The following is an 18107-nucleotide window of genomic DNA, read 5'->3' on the forward strand; positions in this document are numbered from 1 at the left end:
CTCATAAACATGACAATGACTTTACGAGCCAGTGAGCTTGGAAACCCAGTTTTGTATTTATTATTGGTTTTGTTTCTTGAGCTATTTGTGCAAAAACTAACCTGAAGAAGCAATAAATAATTCTGATGAGTGTGCTCAGGTGAAAAACCCAAACTTTACCTTCTCAGACCCGAAAGGTTTTCCTCACCGCAGTAACTCTCCTGGTTCAAGTCCATGCTTTGGGGCTTTTTTGCAGTTTGCATGTTCTCTGTGTGCGTGGGTTTCCTCTAGGTGTTAATTTCTCAGTTCAAGTTCCTCACAGATCAGGTAAGTGTATTGCTACTCATGGGTGCTGTTTGTTTGTTTGTTTTTGTGAAGAAACCACGCAAGACTCGAGTCACTTTCAGACATTTTACTTTCTTTTTACTCTTTTCATAGTATTTTTGCTTTAATGGCATTCTTCCTGCTTTTTGGGTAGACGAACACTCACTTCTCGGGCTAACCTTCAAGCTGCAGCGGGAAAGCGTCCTGTTGTTTTGTATGTGTCTGCGGCTTTGTGGAGAGGCGCTTTGAATGCATAAATGGCACAGTAACAGTCATATAACACCCCTAGAAACCCAACAGGGCGTTCTCCACAAAGGCTATGAGTGCAATGTGAGGGAGCAGCTAAGAGGCAGAGCTGATGGGAAGTTGCCTCTAGTGCTATTATGCCTTCCAATGAGAGCTCTCACACCCATCTCTAATGCTATATACCAACACGCCAGTCCCTTCTGAGGTCTCAACATCACTCTGATGTTCACTCTGCCATGCACATCAGACAAGACAAGGGTGCTTTTAAGGAGTAATTTGCGACACACTACCTATTTCTGTTGTTGTCTTGGACTCTTCCTGAGCCTGGTGCCTCTCTGCTCCAAATGATCACCTTGTCCGTGATCATCTCTGATACACTGTGCTTTTTTGTTGTTGTTTTTTTTTGCACAAAATCTGAAATTAAACAAATAATTCACCCCACATTAGTCATCGTACTCTTGCTTTGAATGCAACTCCTCCCCGTTAATCAACCTTGTTCATGCATGACGCTCCATCACTCAGCTGCTTCGGTGAGATAGGATGTGAAGAAAATGGCCTCATTAAATTTTACAACAGTCTCCATCACTGGCAACCAATTCACACACTTAGCTTGTGCTTCTTCATTAAAAGAAAAAGGCTAACTCCTCCTCGCGTAATGAAAACCCCTTTGGACGGAGCGTGTTCAATTTATCGAACTGCCGCACATACAGTACCTGTCTGAAAAGTTTCCAGATGAAGATTCTGATTTGAAGTTTCAGGACGGCGTTTCCGTCTTTCCGTCGACGATAATCAAATGCAGCAGGTGGTGAGGAAATGTGCATCTCAGCAATCACCCCTATTGACACGTGTTAATGGCTCATCAGCCTAAATTGTACTAATAACTGCTTTCAGGGATCATGATTGCACATACTTGAAGGTCTTGATGCCTAATAGTGCTGTGCTTAATCTCTCTCACTCTCTCTCTCTCTTCTTTAATCTATGCTGATGTCTGACACATGATTGAAACACAGTCATATACAGTGAAATGGTTCCTGGTGAATGCTTACATAATTTTCTGTAGCTTCCTCACTGTTGCACTGCAGCAGAGGATTGAAGCGCCTCCATGCCCAACAGCTGTCTGCTGGGCTCTCTGGTTTATTTTTTTTTTTCTCATTTTACTGGCAGTTGCATCTAAATGTGAATTCTCCCTTTAGCAGGGGAAGCTGGCTGGTGTGACTGACTGCATCTTCATGTCAAACGCCTGTGTTAGAGGATATCAAACCAAACTATCATTATGCAATTAAAAAAAAAAAACTGTTTATATGACATTTCAGGAGAAAATGTATTGTTTTTGCATTTCCAGTGACTCGGACCACTTTTGTAAACACACACAAAATGTGTCGAGTAAATGAGGCTTCATTTAATCTCTTAAAATTAGCCTTCAGCTTCTTCTTCTACTGATCTTAGTTTCTTGTAAATCGAGGGGGGATGACTCGCAATAAGCTAAATTCAAACTCATATCAGTTCCAACAGTTGCAGACTATTATATTTTGGATTAGGCACATCGAACTCGCATCAAAAGTTATGTTTTCCACTGCCTGTGGATCTCAACAGCCGGTCATGAAAATATCTTAAAATATGGAAAATATGAAAGAGTTGGGTATTCAAACAAAAATTTTAAATTGCTATGAGACAAACCATGTGCAGCAGCAGGTGTTTGGTAAAGGGATGCTCATCCTCCTACATCCGCTGGTCTGGAATAAGATGTATCTGTGACATCCAGGAGCCTTTGGTTCTGATTTATGGCGGCAAAAAACAGCTAGAGCTTCATAAGACACGGTGTGCAAGTGAATAAAGTTGGGTGAACTTGAACTCTCCGGCTTTATTACTTTTGAATGTAATGTTTTCTCTAAATCAAAAGTTCTGAAAGACGCCTTTCTTCTTTGTTCTTCTCTGTTCAGCATTGACTTAACATGGAAAAGCATCAAATTACAATTAAAGCAAAACTGTCCAGTTTTTCTAGATTAGCATCAAACTGACACAACACACACTTTTACTTGTGTTGACTAGTAATATTTGGTTAAAGGACAGTAGGGAGCCTTTGCTTCATCCGTCCTTGTTTCATTTTACACTCCCCTCACTGCCTGTAGCTTCAGCATGGCCGCCATATTGGAAGGGGAAGTGTGTCTCCTGCGGTGAATTCACCTCTATTGAGGAAGGAGTTAATTAATATAATCATAACTAACTGAATTTTCACTTGCTTTTCATCTGGTGTGCTTTCTTACAATCAGCCAAATTTTTGGTTTAAAGTAGTTTAAAGCTGGCCAAGGTGGCGCCCTGCAGCAGCCCACCGCTCCTCGTACCTGTAATTAAGGTCAGCTGTGAATAGGACAGGTTAAATGCAGAGAAATAATTTCCCCAAGGGGACCGGAACAAACTCCGGTGTGGAAAGTGGACGAGAACCGTAGCAAAGCTTAATGGATGCGATGCATGAACAGAAGAGCGTGTTGTTTGTCCGGGTGAATGGATGATTTCAGCTTAAATAATAAAAACTGAGGGATAGAAGCGTGGATTAGAGCACAAGAATTTACACAACAGTGTTGCAATTCTAGTTTCTGGTGTTGGTTTGATGCTAAACATGTAGCCACACATATGTGGAGTTCACTCATTCAACAGATATTCACTGTTTCATCAGTGTTGAAGTACCTTTTTCTCAACTTCAGCCATTAACAAATATACCAAATAATCAATATTAGTATTTTTTTAAAATGTTATATTTCAACCTGAACAAACAGACTGAAAAGTTCACCTACAAACAGTCTCTTCAGACTTCCTAATATAGGAAACATCAAGGGAAAAAGGAAACCAGTCGAAAATAAAAATGGCATGAATTTAATGTTACAGCTCTTAAGCAATTGGACACCAGTTAGTGAAGACCTTTGAGTTTGTAGCTTAATAATGGTCTGAAGTGGTGTGAATGATCATTTCTTTAGCGATCTAAAGCCAGCCCTCAAGATGCTCTCATATGACTCACCAAACCGCCAAGCACATTAGCACATTTTCAAAGAGAGCACGGATTGAGAACTTTGGATTGTGTTTTTTAGACATTTTAACTGTATTTTGCACCAGAAGGAAGAAAAAAACTGAATAAAATTGGCTTTATATCGAAATTGTAGTCATTTTCAATTCAGGTTTTTATTGAAATTATAGAGATTTTAATAGTCCGGCCCTCTCAAGATGAAATTGTCACTAAAATGACACCACTGTGTCTGGTCAATAATCCTCCACTGAGGGTGAGTTCGGTTAGTGGGTCAGCATTTTCGATAAATATATCAATTGTTATGGCAAGTAAGGGCAGATGTGTGCTCATAATTAAAAAGTCCTATTATTCCATTCAGAAAATTACAAAGATTGGAAAAATTAAACCCCTGGGAAATGCCCCCCCCCCCCCCGCCCCCAGGTTCTGTCACAACTGTCATAATTACATCCACTATATCTATATGTCATATAAATGTGAGATATAAGATATATCATCTGTACACAAGTTTTAAAATGAAATCTCCGAAAATTTCATGACATTCATGCAAACACACCTTCATTTCTTTTTGTTAATTTTTTGATGCAGCCATCAACTGACAACCAGCATGAAGAACTGAGATTTGTTTATTCCAAAATTGGTCAGAATACATTCTCTTCATTTTACAGATATTAATAGTGTATGACTATGTTACACAAATGATATTTATTTAGTTACATCTCATGAAAAGTTCATGTCTTTTAAAATCTGTTTTACCCTCGTTCACTGTTGACTGTTGTCTCTTTCAACTCAAAAGGTTTTTTTGTCCCATTGCTTCTGTTTCTTATGGAAGCAATAATAAAACGCGTAACAAAGCACATGTTTGCTATAAGAATATTGCCTCAACTGAAAAATATAGTAGATGTCAGAATGATCAAATTACTTCCCTAAAATATGAGATCGATCTCCGTCACTCTCATAAAATACTACGGTCCTTTTCTCTCGTTGGGCCCCGGTGTTTCCATTTCAAAGTACAGCCGAACACTCTTTCAGCCGACGCTGTAATCACACTGCATCAGTTTTATTCGCCTCGCCGTAATGGCCGGATCGTTTTTCCACAGCGAGCCGGTGTCTCCCTTCCTCGCCGTGAGCCTTTACTGTATGTGTGCAGCGGGAGCAGACCGCTCGACTCCTCGGCCCATCTGCTTTCATTAGGACAGAGTGCTACTCTTCCCTTCCACGGTAATTGACATGTGGGTGAACGATGGCTTACAGTGGCGGGCTTCACAGACAGGCCAGCTGAGGGGAGTATCAAGAAGTAATCAATATCGATAGAAAACGGCCCAAATTAGAAGAGCAGACGGTAAGAGGGGGCTTCCTGTTTAGCAGTCTGCAGACGAGGACTCGGGGACTTGGAGAGCAGCGCTGGGAGTTTTAATAACACAGAATCAATGAGCGCCGCCCCAAACCTTTCACAGCGAAGTTATTAATTGGCGGAGGAACAATGCAAAACTGTCACCGCAGAGCCGCGGGTTCCCTGCAATTTAAACAGGCTTCATTTAGCCAGACGGGGAAGATCCCCGCAAGCTCCGCGATAATGCTTTGTGGGGCACAGTCCAGGCCGCCGCCGCTCCCCCCCCCCGCCCCTCCGCCGCTAACACCCGCGGATTTGGAAGCTGCTGAAAAATTCAATTCGCAGTCTCCTGTGTAAGACAGTGTTGTGAGAAACAGTCCAGCCGTGTCTTGTTAGTACTTTACATGATGTAGGGGTTCCAGAGGATGGGAGCGCCGTCCTCCGCTATCCTGCACCCAAACACGGCCGCGTGATTTATCTCTAAATCTATTATCAAAGTGAGTAGGCTGAACCCGGGGCTCATAATTCAATTGACACTTTGCTGTGTGTTTGTTACCGGGTGCAGAGGGGCAGGATCACATGCAGATGCTAAAATATGGCTTCGGTGGCACTAATAGAGTTTAGTGGACTACAGAGTCAAAACGCCCACTGAGCGGCCTCACTTTGAAACAGGGTGTTGATGAGTGACAGTATTAAAACCAGGCTCCGAAATCAAGCAGCGCATGCACGAAAGACTGCAGATATTTACTGACACGCCAACGTGTAAGACAGCGATCTGAAATCTTTCTGCTCGTTTCATGCGTCACGTTGGATTTAAAGGCCTTCTTCATGTGTGCACAGGTTCGCTGTGAGATGCCCACCGCAGCCCCTCCGATTCCTCTCCCGAATGCTTCTGAAGGCAAGGTCAGCTTCTGTTTAAATCCCGCGGACGAAGGACGGGCCGCAGTAAACGAGTGTGTGTTTAGGATGCGGTTCACGCTGCAGGACAGAAACGGCTCATCACATCGCCGTGTTCACTTCCTCCCTCTGCTTTCTGCTTCTTCCATTTCTGACAGCGTGTCAGTCATTTGAAGTTAACCATCAGTGATGGAGTTAGTCATGATTTGTCTAAATTAAAGTATTAATGAATCAGTAATTGACCTGGAATTGGTTACAGCAGGATCTGAAGCTGTGAACTTTGGCCCCACCAGGGGAATTTTGCTCCTTTTGAATGGTTTGGAGAAAGTTTCTCTCTTAATGTTGACGTTGCATTGTTCTCTGCGTGCGTGTGCACGTGGTTTCATTCCAGAAACAAACACGTGCAACCCTTTGTGTGAATAATTCATCCGTTGTTTCCTGTCTTGCTGGGGTCACGGCCATTTGCACAAACTCCTTCAAAGTGTGGATCAGGTGGGATTTCACAGCAGGGGAGAAATCACGAAAACCCCTTATAATGACACAAACATTCTACGTCTGAACAGATTCCACGTCGTCTGCGAAGCATTTTATCGACGGATCTTTTGATGTTGAATATCTGTCATCAGCTGCGTGGGTAATCCAGCTTCATACCCCTCAAGTTAATGAAAAGTAAAAATAACCTCCCATTTAAATACTCCCTGGGACAGCAAACTGACCGCTTCCATTACCACAGCCCGCGGTACTCTCCAACGCCTTTGCTTTCTGTTATAATTGGCCTACCTGGACGTAGAACGCCTCTAATATGAAGCATATAATTAGTTCAGGCTGTGCGCTGCAGTCACGCTGACATCGGCTGATTGACACTTCTCACCGTTTGGCTGCTGATAAAGCCGGCGTCAACAGCGTTTCCAGCCGCTGCTCGCTCCACCAGCCCGGCCACCTCCTCATGTGGTATTTTTGTGCTGTACGTTGAACTGGGACTTATGTTCACGTGTGTTCCTGAACGTTCCTTCAAGCTCCCTTAAGGCACAGCATGAAAAATATCCTTCATTTAAAACTTTTTAAAAAAAAAAACAAGCTTTACCTGTCAAGTCTTCAGAATCTCAGACTTCAGGTCTGCTCTCAATCCGATCAGGAAAACACTGGATTGAATAGTAAAAACACCACAGCAGCTGAAATTCTGGGTCATTAGCATATTGATCCGAATATGAGATGACCCTAATTATAAGATGACCTCTCTTTTACAAGTCTCATATGTGGCCAAATGTTTTGCATACCGAATCTGTTTTTTTTTTTAAATGAGACGTATTTATTAAAGATATTAAAAGACACGTGATATTTCTTAAAAACTGACAACTGTGCACACGCGGAAAGACACGTGCATATAAACAGAATAAAATAAACTTTCTGAGATGTTGCATGATTGGATGCAGCCACGCTGGTTTCACTCTCATGCTTTGGTCTTTCCATATCATTTAAAATGTAAAGCCTTTGAATAGTTTTTTTAAACATCAGCATCCCGCTCCCAGAGCTGTCTCCTCCAGTAGGTTAAGTGTTCACTGCCAAGAATTCAAACTTGCATGACAAGGTACGAAAATGAGGTCTTTTTTCCTCGATCATCCTGGAGGGAACGGAGGCTTAACCGTGAGATTTTTAGAGACAAACTTCAACCCAGAACCAGATTGTGGGAGGGATTCAAAGCCCGGTTCAAGGAGGGTTACTGATGTTGGGAGGTGGCCAACCAGACTCAGAGCTTCAGTTCTGCGTGTGTTTTCTTCAACACCACCATGTTTCTGAGGCCCCTGTATAATGGGTATGCTAAATAAAAGGAGCTCGATATTAGACCTCAAATATAAATTTAACCCCATTCTTCAAACCTATTTCCTTAAAGAAAATTAAAGAAAAATACATCTAATCCTTGATGCACTATGGTTCTACTGGTTGGCAGGAACTCAAAGGCCCAAAGGACTGCAATTCCTCACTGCCACCTAATGCATAAAATTGGCATTGATAGAATTTAAACTAACGCATTTTTTAAGCCCCCTTAAAGAGCAGAAACTTTTTACCGAATCGGTGATTTGCTGCACTCAGTTGTCTGGCTCTAAAGTGCCACGGACGTTCAGGCAGAAGGGCTCCTGGAGAATTCAGTCACGAGTCGATAGAGCTTGCTTTACGCCGCCGGCGCCAAGATCATATTTTTAGCTTTTCCAAGTGTGTGTATGTGTGTTTTACATTGACTCCGCATGTGTTTTGATGTCAGGACAGTGTGTAAATAGAGCAGACATGTCTGTAAATGGGGCAGACATTCCCATCTGCATAATTCCTGGGACTGATTAGCGACTTGTTATCTCCTGCGATTTGGCCATTAACATCACAGATGTCCTCTGATTGAAGCCGCTGTGCAGACGTCCTCCTGATGGCCCAATCTGTCTAAAGAGGCCCGACCGTCACTTTAAAGAGCCGTGTCAGAGTTGGGTATTTATGTTTGCCGTGCGCTCGTGTTGCTTCTTGACTGAGGTGCAATCACGTCTGCCCCTCATTAATCTCGCGGTGGATGGTAATGAAGTCGGCGTCGCCGGCCGGCACGAGCCAATAATTACACCGAGACCGCACCCCAAAGTTCACGTTTCATGAATGCTGACACTTGGCGTTTTGTGGAAAGCGCCGCCCTCCAATCTGGGGAGAGCGGAGGAGCCGCCGCCGCCGCCGCGATGGCCGCCCCCGTCCGGTCAGCCGCCGCAGGAAGTCCCGACGAACTAAACGGTCTCGGGGGGGCTTCAGTCGCTCCACTGATCTGTTGTTGAAAGCGAAAACCGACAGAGGTGAGAGGGCGCGCAACGAGCGCGAGCGAGTTCAAATCCCGAACTTAGAATAGGGTTTCAGCATGAATTAATGCCACTGCGCTCCGGGGAGTATAACATAAATGGTTTTCACGAGGCCTGGAAAGGTCATTGCACAAAAAAAGTGGACCAGCTGTGTGATTTTTTTTTTTTGAAACAACCTAGAGTGGTAATTTCCTGGGAGACATGGTACTTGAAAGCGGTGCGAATGTTCAGATAGTAAACATAATCGTATTGGCAGATTTGAAATGACTCCTGTGTAACTGAGATGGCTTAAAGGTCCCAGGAAATGAAAACGTCTCCTGTGCGGTGTTAGCCTGCGGCCCGCGGCTGTAATGTTCTGCTGTCTGTCATATGTGAAAACATGGCCCAAAATACATGCGTCTGTGAGTGCATGGGCTCGTGCGCTCTTTTATTTATTGACTTGTGTGGCCTGAAACTTGGAGCCTCGGATACTGTTTTTTTTTTTTATTTGTATTCAAAGAAAAATCTTTATATCCAGTGATACAATTGGTGTGTATGCGCCAAATGGGATCAAATGTACTCACGAGATCGAACTATAAAAAAATCCATTTTTAACTTTTTGGATTGAATGACCGAATAACTTCATTGTAAAGTCCTTTTAGAAAGTTCTGCCATCGTTTGGGCGAGAGCTTTAATGTGTCGGTCTGAAAGAGGGGGAAAAAAAGAGATCATTGTCTTCATTTAAATAGGACGAGACGTGCAGGAAGTGCTTTGTTCCGAAATCTTTTTAACTCTCATTAATATTCCAGTCAAACGTCTCTGAACATAAAGTGTCTGATAAAAATGCTGTTTTGTGGGAAAAACATGAGACTACAGACCAAAATCTATCAATGTGCGACATCTTCAATTGATCTTTTTTCTTACAATGATATTGTTTCAGATCACAAGATCAATACAGTGTGGCGGTGCCAGAGGTTTTTTTTTTCTTTTTTCCTCCTAATCTTTCAAGCAAACAAGGGAAGAACAAAAAGGCCGGTGACCCCCGTGTGTGTGCTTTACTGTATCTGATCTGAGATTCTTCTGAGCATCATCAACCTCCAAATCCGTATCTATTGACTTCATCCTTACCAGTTCAATAGTTTTGAAGGTAGAAGATAAACATGAATTAATTAAAGGGAAATGTCGCCTGAGGCCTGGCCTGGGCTTCATATGTACAAGTATCGCTATCAACGCTTCCCAAGTTTAAATATAGGCTGATGAGAGAACAGTAAAAGGCATTATTGAAAAGACTGATTATTTATGAGTGTTTCTTGCAAACTACATTCTCCCTGGTCTGTATTATATCATTCATACAGTTTTATTCTAATGTTGAATGATTTTCTGTTAAATTCTGTGTTTTGTACTTGTTCTTTCTTCAAGCAGTGTTGGCTTCAACATTCTCACCTGGGAGCTGCCCAGGAGAAATATGACTTTCTTGTGATTTCTTCATGCCAATTAGCAGCTCCACTGGAGCATTTAGAGATGATAATGCTTTGCTTCAGGGCACTTTGACAGTAGTCGCAGAAGAAGATGAGAACATGTCATGCAAAGTACTTTTTTCTTGTATAAAATCAGGCATGTTGGAAATGAAACATGCAACATCATCTATCCACCTGTAACTTCCCGCTTTCTTCCTCCACTATATCTGTTATGAAAAGCCTTGGACACAAAATCACAGAACTTGAATCGATGGCGCATTGTTTATTCTGATTACAGCAGTATGAGCTGACATGGATTTTTTGTACTTTGCTTGGAGCCGTTTTCACAATGTTTTAAAGACTGAAAGTGTGTTAGGTCTGTGGAGAAGGAGGAACGCGGCCTCGGATTGTTTTCCTTTCCAAATTTATCGAAGCATCAGTTTATGATTTCAGAGGAAAATTGAGGTCAAAAGCAGAGAGCTATGCAGTTTTTATATCTTTGTATGCGAGCCGCTCTTGATTGTCACTCATTCCCTGCAGTCAGTCAGGTTCATGGCGCTGCAGCTGACAGTAACAGTAAGAATTCCCACTAAAGCTGTCATTTCGCTGAGAGAAATTACTGCTGGGTGCCAGCCATTGTCGGGGAAAGTACACACATACTTGTTTTATTGAACTTAACATGTGCGTGATTGCAGGACTTGCCGTCTTTATGCGCGCGTGGATTTTCTCTCTGCAGTTGCACTTTGGCTGCCGTGTTCGTAGCGGTCTGTGTTGACGCTGCTCAGCGACAGGTGGAACAGGTTGAACCTAGCTGTGGAGGAAGAGACTCGATAACGGATGGATGAAGAAGAAAGTGAACTTCATTGACCTCTTTTATTGATCTTTTTCAAAAAATCCACACATGAAAAAAGTCCAAGCATCTCAAACTTCTTATCGGTTTTTCAATAAAATTTCAGTTTTCTTCATGATTAGTTTCTCTCTTTGACAACAACTGATTCCATTCATCCTGCACAGCACGAAGGCATCTGATATCTTCAATTCATGAAGAAGAATGGCTCCAAACATTCAGACGAAGTTAATAAGTCGATGTTCGGCTACAAGAACAAGTGTTCTGCAGCAGATGGTATGGCTCCCACGGAGCGGCAGCCTCAGTCCAAACCAGAACAGTGTGGATACATTATCCAACATACTTGAAACGATGTGCCAGATAGCGCCATTATTTATGAATCCACGCTTGTGCTTCATATGCATACAGTATTACATAACGATCAACTCAGTGCTTCCGACGGTGAGGATGTCTAGACTTGTTGTTGAACCTGTCATTGTACTTACTTTTGAAATGACTTTTACTTGCTGTGTTGTGACTCGGTCTTAATTTTTTAATTAGCCCTGGAAGGACACTGTGATCTGTTGGATCTGAGCTGCCTCCCTAATTGACCTGCAGCTTAATTGTTTGTTGTGCGAGCCTCTGCTTAGGTGTCGTCCGTTGTGCCAGGGCGGAGATGTAATACTGCTGAGCTGCCAATCACCCGAGACTCAGGCGCCGGACTCGGTCATGGATTACACGCTGCAGTGTTCCACGGTCACGAACAATGAAAACTAACATAAAATGAAGTAATTATAAAATGTAAATACACTGTGTTGGATTTGGAGCCAACAGGAGAGCAAGGAAAATATCAATGATGTGGTTTGATTTCACTCAGGGATTGAATTTATCAGTTTATGTGTCTATTTGTTGGCATATTAGCAAAGTATAAAAGCTGATATGTTTTTAGAGCCATTGTAAGTATATTCTATTGTACCATACAGAGATAATATAAATATTATAAATGTCTAAAAAATGTGTTTTCAGTGGCTCCATCACCCAAAGCATGATAAAAATTCAGTTTTCACTTGAAAACGTTGCGCAAACGGGGCCATGCTTACTGATACAACCCATGCACGTGGCTCCTGGAAGTGAAATTAGTTTCCCTTCCTGCTCTATAATTTCTTTATTTAAGGGGAGAATTCCTCGTGTGAGCGGTGACCTAAGGTCGTCCACTCAAACGAAGGGGTCAGACAACCTTGTAATATTCACTCAGCCAAGCTGAGGCTACAAAACGTCACAGCGGCAGCGTTGAAGCTTAGTCGGGGAGGCAAGGTCGTTCTTTTGTCACTCCTGTTTAAGCAGTTTATTTTGCACAGGGAAAAAATAAACAGCGCTGTGTGCTATCGCAGGTCTGTGTGGGTATTTGTCTCAAAGCGAGTCCTGCTCGCTGCCCGTCCACTGCCGCCTGCCTCCATATATCCAGCGATTTAATATCTGAGCCTTTTATTAGGGTGGGTGTTAGATTATGGTGCGGGTGCACAGGGGAGGTGTGGGAAGAGGCCACAAAGCAAAAGTGAGGAACAAATCAAAGAGTCTGTAAAAAGACAAGTAGGAACCGTCCCCAGTCTCAACTGGTTCTTGTTCGACAAAGTGCAGCAGTGAATCCTTAAAACCATCCGTGGGTGTCTCTTAGAGGGATACTCTAATCTGTCTGCTTAAAACGCTGGTCTTTTCAGCTTTCACTCCGCTTCTCTTTTGTCTCGCTCCTCAACCAGTTTTTAGAAAATGGCTCTATCACAGGTTGTCCCTCATTCACTGACAGTCATAAAATGGTTAGATCCACTCTCTGCTGTGGATTTTTAACGGCCTGGCATTGAAATGCCGTCGACGCCACGGCCGTCTGGTTAGGGGATCGCGCTGCGCGATTCTCCTATATGAACCCCCTGTAGAGGAGAACCAAATGGAGGGAAATGAGCGCATCTGACTAAATCACAGTCTCATTTGCAATGAAAAGACACATCAGTTCACATCTCTCCACAAACACTGGTCTGTAAACTTTACAAGACATTTTCAGTTTTAGGGAAATTAGATCTATCTTTTTCTGTAATTGTGTTGTTGTTTTCAGTAAAATACTTGGCTGCAGAGCAGTGTAGCAGCTGGCGCTGGAGCTTCACAGTGAGTATATTAATGGTTCAATTCAATTTTATTTATATGGCACCAAACACAACCCAGTCATTTAAAGGCACTTTTATAGAGGGAAAAAAAACAACAATTCCACATGAGCAAGCACAGAGGGTGCAAAGAAGAAACTCCCCTTAAAGAGGAAGAAAGAATTCAGAGCCAGGCTCAGAGGTGGAGACTTTCTGCAGTTCTGGTTTGGGTTTAGGGGATAAAAGAAGGGAAAAGGACTGGACAGACACACAGACTGAAAAATATTAATGAGAATGGAACACCAATGTGTGTAGAGTAGAAGAGCAAAGATGCCCAGTACAGTATAGGTTTCCCAGCAGTAAACCTACAGCAGCTTTACTAGAAAATGGTCCAGAATGGCCTGAACGTGCCTGAATGACAAGTTTTATGAAATAGTGAACAGTTACGCTTAACCTGAGCTGCTTCCACATGAGAGGAGCCTGATAGCTGAAAGCTGTACCTCCCATTCTACTTTTAGAAAACCTAAGAACCTCCGTTCAGCTGCACTCTGACAACCAAATGTTCTGCTGGACCAATGTGGGACTGAAGGCCTCAGTATGCTCCCCCGTCGCAGCGACGTAATTCCTACGCTGGCAACCCTACGCCGGCAACCCTACGCCGCCACTGAACAATTCTTGCTTCTGCGTCAAGGGAACGCCCTCCTCTGCAATTTCACCGCCAAGCCGCTAGGCAGTCACAACAACAATACGGCTTCCGTAGTTCCGGCTTTACCTAGACATAGATCTATAGACATAGATTTCTAGACGTACACATCTAGACATGCGTGCACTGACCAAACATATATCTGCATATATGACATATCTGGCGACACCGGGCTGTCGTGGAGGAGTGGCGTGAGCGGACCATGATGAAATATTGGTGAAACTAATGAGCTTTTGGATGATTAAAGCCGTTTTAGGAGCGGCCCCGCCGTAGCCCGACGTAGGGCTACGACGTAGACGTCGTAGGAACGCCGTTGCGGCGAGCATACTGAGGACTTAACAGGTCTTTACGACATGAAGGAGCCTGACTGTTCAGACTTCAGAGGATGAAAGAAGGATTTTAAATTCTAGTCCAGATTTAACAGAAAGTCAATGAAGAGAAGCTAATATTGGACAGATGTGATCTCTCCTGCTGGTTCCTGTCAGGACTCCCACTGTAATCAATTGAAGACTTCTCAAGCAGTTATTCGAACACCAAGATGATAGGGAATTCGAGTTTGATTCCCTGCTCTGTGTGGATTTTGCAGGACGAAGTTAATTAGTAACCCAGAAGTCTGTTTCTGTAGCCCTGTGTTGGACCGGTAACCTGTCCATCAGAAAATACAGGGCCTCCCGTTTGAAGCAGATGTTATCAAATAAGCTGATGGAATAAAGGAGAGTTTGTATCCAAGCATTCATCGTGTGCCGATGCGGCTGCGACCATGAGCAATCCAGAGCTAAACAGCTGTGACGATAAGCCTTGGTTCCTGTTAATATATTGTGGCGCCGTGAGACTGTTTGTGGGTGCCCACCCGGGCTTGAAATTAGCACATGCACCACCTCCAAATGTGGTTAAAAAATAATTGTTGGGAGCGAAATCGAGAAATTATCATCCACCTCAGAAGGTGCTGAAGAAACTATTGTTGAATTTTGTATCTCAGTACCAGTTGCACCGTTGACTGTAGAAGCGGCATCGGAATCCTCACACGTCCTGCGCAGCAGCCTGTTGACGACACAGCTTTCTTACATACTTACATCGAGCAGCAGCGTGAAACGCTGATAACACCACTCCGTCAAAGTTATATGTTCTTATCTGAAATTAATCAACACCCCTCAAGTCATTCTGAATTGAGAATTCATCGCAGTCATGGCGTGAGGCCGTAATGAAATTTATTAGATCTAGAATGGGTGTGACCTTATAAGAATAATATCAGACTTATTGAGGTTCTTTTTTTTTTTTTTTTTTGGCGGCTCATCTCACAGGACAGAAATGGCTTTTCCTTTTTCACCACTGATATTTTACTTCTATTCACTGCAGTGCCAGAGGCTTTGATCTCAGATGTTCTTGCCTAATATCTCACAGCGCCTTTAAAGCGTTTTAGAGGAAACTCAAGCGCTGCTGTTTTCTGGTTACGCTCTGGAAATACGAACCATGAAGACAGATTTCCAAATTTAGAGACTATTCAAAGTTAAAAACGTCTGTTTGGGGGCTTCATGTCACATACTAAATAAGACATGTGAATGGCTTTAAGAGACACTCGCACGCCACGCCACACACACACATTTTCATGCCTTTTGGGGACATTGCATTCATTCTAATTACTTCCTCAGCATGTAATCCAGGAAAGACTTACATCCACCTCAATCCAGTCATGACAGCAGTCCAATGTGGAAATAGGTCTCCATCCAACGATGCAATGGAATTAAATGTTCGTCCTGATTGTGATATATGTCTGTATGCAATCAGTTTCCTCAACAGTGCAGAAGAACACACACACACTGATCCATCCATCCTCCATGCCGGTTACATCGTGCTCAGGTTCACGTTGTGCAGGAGCCACTCGAAGCTAACGGAGCTACGAAACACACAGAGACAGACTACGACTCTCACATTCAGATTCCGGGGCAATTGAGGGTCACCAATTAACATCTCATACATTATTTGGGGCTGTGGGACGAAAACCCCACACACACGGGGAGAACATGGAAACTTCATTGTGAAGCCCCCATCAGTTTTTATGCAATTCTGGTGGATTGGAGCTACTCAGATTACTTTTAAACTCTTTTGCCTGCATGCAAACATGTGAAGATCATGCAAACTCCAAAGTTGCTGTGAGATGAGAGTGCTAACCACTAGCAGACATGTCTCTCAAGATCTTATTTTCCCATCATTCTCCCTACTTTCTGTCCTCACAAATCCCTACGACGTGTGTAAACAGATATAACACACACAGGAAAACCTGCCATGAAATGCAGACAGAAACATTTGGGGGAGCATTATATAACCGACACATTTCTCGTCGTAGTCCACCTACACTCGAAGGACCGTTGCCAGGAGCCAAAACATTGAACTATTGTGTTGAGAGAGCTGACAGACAGAGACGAGTAAGCTGTCAGAGTCAAAGCTCCTTAGTGACTGATACGCTAACCCCAACAATGAATTAATGGCAAATTGGTTTTACATGGTTCTGTTTTGGAGACAGCCGACATTAATAAGAAGGATTTAGTCAATAACTGCGTATCATATTAGCAAGAGGTCCCGGCGCTCCGCGTTGTTGTCGTTAATTAGCTCTACCAGCGTGCTGACCGGGGCTGCGCTTGGATGTGTCCGCTCACGTTATTGAAGTCACGTTGCACTTTGTGGTGCATCTTGTTAAAATGCTGCGCGGCGCTTGATCTGTAGCTCCTATTAATGGTTTTAGACTCGACGTGATATCCCTTGTCAGAGTGGGAACCGGGCACAATTCCCCTCGCTAATTATTCCCTGTAATTACTGTAAACAGCTTTGAAATGTTATAAATGCGATGCCCAACTATGTCGAACGGAAGCGAGTTCAACAAAGTGAAGGAATGAAGTTTTGGAGCTGGAGACACAGACCCTAATTCCTCCTCATGTCCGCAGATGTTAGAGTGAGGTGTTTGTCTTCGGCGGCTCTGTCACAGACTGTCAGTGTGTGTTTGAGGGGCTTTTGGAGTTGTTCTGTTTTCCTGAATACCAAATGATAGATGAAGACGAATGACCAGGTGCTAATGCAGTCTGTGCATCTACATACAGGCTTTAAAACTTAAGGTACTTAAAAATCTGTTCACACATTTTATCAGTGTTTTCCAGCACCATGTTGCTAAAATTAATCATTTGGAGAGGGAAAAGAACACATCAAGGAGGCTTTTTTTTTTTTGACAACTTCAAGGTTAAAACATTGTGCACATTAGCAAACATCCACTTAAAGTAGTACCTCAATTCATGTTGAAGCACACGAGTGGAAGAACAAGTGTGTTTTATGATGTTGCGGCGTTTGTGAGGCACTCTCTGGGGGAAACGGAGCGGCTTTGACTTTAATGACTACTGACAATGGATTCACCCTCTTCTTTTGCTTTGCTAATAAGCATATGTCAGCTGTTTGCGAGTGTTCGGGTGAGGAAAACAGGAATAAGCAAGGACAGTCTTCGTTCGTTTCTCACTTTGGAAGTTTCTACTTAAACAGCAGGAAGAATTATTGCATGTTCATCTAATCATGCAGTCAGATGTGTTAATGCAGGGCAAGTGGCTGGAGAGTGTTTGAGCTTTTGCATTTCTGATCATATTTTTGATATTTTAATGATGATTTTTGTCGCCTTCTTCTAAAGCAGAAAAACTCCTGATCTATATTCAGTGATTCCCATGGCTGTTTCTGATAGATGCAGACAGATTTAAAAAAAAAAAATGTTTAAAAGTATTCATACTTTACTTGTCTTGACCTTAACACACTACATTGCGTTGAGCGTTTCCACCATTTTTGTGTGAACGAACATTGTTCTCAAAATGTTACAATGTTAATGCAAAGACAACACATCGAACAACACAAAAACAAACCATTTTCTCTTGGAATGTTGTGTAAATGGGGCCAATTGGAATAAAGCTGTCTGGGGTACAGTTTTGACTAAAAGAATACTTGAGACAGAGAATACGCCTCGTGAAGGACGGAACAATGAACAATTACGGTGAAAGAACGAAGCTTGTCACTGACTGTTGGTTTGAATCCCACTCCTGACGGGATGATGTGGATTCATCAGTCGCTCCCAGACACGTGGAGTAGGGGGGCTTCAGCGCTGCAGTGTGTGTACTTAAGGTTAAGTATAAATAGGATGGATTAAATACAGAGGAAATATTTCCTAAGGGAATCAATAAATAAAAAAAAAAAGTAGAGGCTTTAAGATGAGCTGCTTTGAGATTTCACTGCTGCTGTCAAATCGTACTATGTCTTGAAAAAAAAAAAAACTGAATATAAAGCTTAATTTGTACGAGTACTCCTTGAAGCATGTGATCCAGTACTGGTATCAGTTCATCAGTTCTGCTAAATACATCTTTCACTG

Source organism: Salarias fasciatus, chromosome 4 (genome assembly GCF_902148845.1).
Source record: "Salarias fasciatus chromosome 4, fSalaFa1.1, whole genome shotgun sequence".
Classification (NCBI taxonomy): domain Eukaryota; kingdom Metazoa; phylum Chordata; class Actinopteri; order Blenniiformes; family Blenniidae; genus Salarias; species Salarias fasciatus.